Source organism: Prionailurus viverrinus, chromosome D2 (assembly GCF_022837055.1).
Source record: "Prionailurus viverrinus isolate Anna chromosome D2, UM_Priviv_1.0, whole genome shotgun sequence".
Lineage (NCBI taxonomy): Eukaryota > Metazoa > Chordata > Mammalia > Carnivora > Felidae > Prionailurus > Prionailurus viverrinus.
Genome location: NC_062571.1, coordinates 59307622 through 59311096, shown reverse-complemented (window position 1 = coordinate 59311096; position 3475 = coordinate 59307622).

The following is a 3475-nucleotide window of genomic DNA, read 5'->3' as shown; positions in this document are numbered from 1 at the left end:
ACCTCCAGAACTGTGAGAAATAAGCCTTTGTTGTTTAAGTTTATGGTAATTTGTTACAGCAGCTGGAGTAGACTAGGACAAAGGAGAGATAAGGGGCCACTAACTTTCTCATTTCCCATTAAGGACAATTAGAAAAATACGATTGCTATCTATTATTACAATCAATTCATAAATGCCAAATATTAACAAAGATATAATGTCAGGATAAAAAGAGTCATATAAAACAAATTATTTTTTTCACTTTGCTAGAGAAGAGCAAATGTTTCGTCTCAGGCTGGCATTTGTGAACCAGTAGTTTAATGATGGGACCTTAGTGGCTCAAATAACTAAAAATTTATAAGCGGAGTTTTCAGGCACAGCTGGATCCAGGTACCTGAATTATGTGGTCTGGACTTTTTCTCCACTTCTTGATTTCATTCTCTTTGGTGGTGACTTCATTCTCACATGAGCTCTCCCCATGAGGGGACCAGATGACCAAGCAGTCGCTTCAAGTTCTACCAGTCTAGCAACAGACTATTGATCCTTGGGCCTGACTCTCAATAGCACAAATTGGTTTATGTGCCTGTCTCTGTGTGCCAGTGACACTGATTGGTCAGTCTCGGGTCATATGCCCAACTCCTGGAAGGCAGGGGAAGGTTAAGGGTGACTTATAGTATAGTTGACCTTTGAACAGCATGAGGGTTAGGGGCGTTGACCCCCACACCCGTGCAGTTGAAAATCATGTATAACTTTTGACTTCCCCAAAGCTTGACTACTAATAGCTTGCTGTTGGCCAGAAGCCTTATCAATCAACTAGTCACATTATGACATAATAGTCATAGTCAGTTAACACATGTTGTTATATGTTTGTATGTTATATGTACTACAAACTGTATTCTTACAATAAAATCAGCCAGAGGAAAGAAAATGTTATTAAGAAAACCATAAGGAAGAGAAAACACATTTACAGTACTGTACTGTATTTATCAAAAACAATCTGCATATAAGTGAAACTATGCAGTTCAAACGCATGCTGTTCAAGTGTCAAAAGTAAACGAGAGTTGGTTCCAATTTTTTTAATCAAAAATTGTTATCAAATACAGAAGAATCAATGGTTATAGACAAAAACAACAAAAGAGCATTACAACTTTGTTAAATTCAAGCAACATTTCAATTTTGCTCTGGCTCTTAAGTGAATTCATTCATTCCACAAACATTTATGAAGTATACCTATGTGCCAGGCACTTTGACAGGCAACAAGGATACAAAGATAAATTCATAGTCCCTGCCTTCAATGAACTCACCATCTGTAGAGAGAATGAGGGGCTGACACTTTATAATAGTATGTGAAGCGGTTGAGATCAGCCCTATCAAAGGCCAGAGAATCATAATCCATGTTGTCCTTCAGTCCCCTACTTTGTTTGGCTAAGGTCGACCTGACTTAGTACAGTATGAAGTCAGATGACTCTTTCCTATGAAACAGTGTACACTAATTCAAACAGATAATTATCATGGAGGAGTTGGGAGTGTGGGAGAATGTGAACTTGACCACAGCACAACAAGAAACAGCAATGTGGCCCAGCTGCTTAAATGGGCAATGCCTTCCCAGACTGTGCTAGAGACAGCACAGCCTCACATCAGAAGAGCACAGTCCCACCTGGCCCCACAGGTGTCAAGCTTCCTCTGGAGTGTGGTAAATAGTTCCAGGCACATTTTCAGGGAAGACATTGAAGGTCACAACATCACTAAGCCTCATGGACCCACCAGGATAAAATATTGCCAAGGGAAGACAAACATGGCCAATTCAGAGGACAGGTGTGAAATCAGTTGAGTGGGAAGCCCACATTGCACAATGGAAAGACTTGGATACTGGCAGAGAGTGGTTTGAATCCTAGCTTTGTCCTTTACAAGCTCCATTTTCTTGGGCAAGTCAGGTTATTTCCCAAGGCATGGGTAAAGAATCATGAGTAGTACTCAACATGTTCTTCAGGATAATTCAGGTGGCACAGGAGCCAACTGTGGGTGATGCTCTGACCCAATAATCAGTTGGTGAAAAATCGCTTAGTGAAAACGTTGTTCTCTGATCGGTTTCTTTAGATCCTTCTGAATACATCAAGCTGAAAGTTTCTGTTTGGTCCTAACTTTCTAACACAGGTTAGTTTCATTTTTTAACGAATGCGGAGTGGCCTCCAGCTCAGAATTAGAATTTACTAACACTGTATTTTATTTCCACTGTATGTATTTTAAGGATTATCTTCTATGAATTACAGTCCATACTGGTTTTGCATTTATGGGAAGGGTACAAAGTCCCCCTTCAAAAACAAAGTGAGTAAATTTAAATAAAAATATTAAACAAAAAAATAGAAACATGGTATAGGAATGATGAAAGTGTGGGAAGCAGTAGGCAAACTACTTAACTTCCAGAGCCTCAGTGCCTCATTGACAAGCTAAGAATGACAAAACTCCCTGGCTAGGTCGTTGTCAATCTGTGCCGGGAAAAAAACAATCAATATTACTTGGAAAAGGCAAAGATGAGCTTGTTTATTTTGCTTCATTAATGTAGACAACCAGGAAAAGAAAATAAAGATGATTTGTAAATTTATAAAATATTTTGCAAAAATTATTGATTCTATTCAAATGGGGAATCCATTTTGGGGGGTAATATTTTTCTGACCAACAGATGAAAAAAAAAAGATAATGATCTTTTTTTTCCCAAAATCTTTTTAATGTTTATTTTTGAGAGAGACAGAGTGTAAGTGGCAGAGGGGCAGAGAGAGAGAGGGAGACACAGGATCCAAAGCAGGCTCCAGGCTTCAAGCTGTTAGCACAGAGCCCGACATAGGGCTTGAACTCAAGAACTATGAGATCACGACCCAAGCCGAAGTCGGACACTTAACCAACTGAGCCACACAGAGGCCCCTGTATGGTAAGCTCTTAACTGAAGGCCAGGCCTCAATAAACATTTACTATAAAATTATCTTCAGTTTTTCAGCTTCCCCTTTCTTTCCACTATCTTCTTCTTGATCCCCAGATACCTTCTCTCTTGTCTTCTCATGAAAATAGTAAAAGATAGGGTAATATCACTTAGATATACCTTGATGGATACACGAAAGAATGAGGTTTTTTTCCAAAGTATTACCTCAACTAGGCATTTGCATTTTAAGGCAGATTTGTTTACCCTGTTTGATTTTTATTTCTAATTATGAAGAATTCCTTATTCCTCATTAAACCAATTTCAAGCTTCTGTAAATAGAGAAGGAGCTCATAGGGAATACTATATTAGTGTATAAAAAGGGCTCTGAAGATAAACACAATACCATCTTTTCTTAGAACTCAGAGGCTTCCTTCCTCTTCTAGGAAGAACAAACCAGGGATTGGCTTTAGTCTTGCCATCTGGGGTCTATGCCTAAATGGAACCAGATTGCCGCTGAGGTCTTCTTATAGGAGTTGGCCTTGCACTAGCACTAGACAAATGCCCTCCCTCCAGAATCGTCCC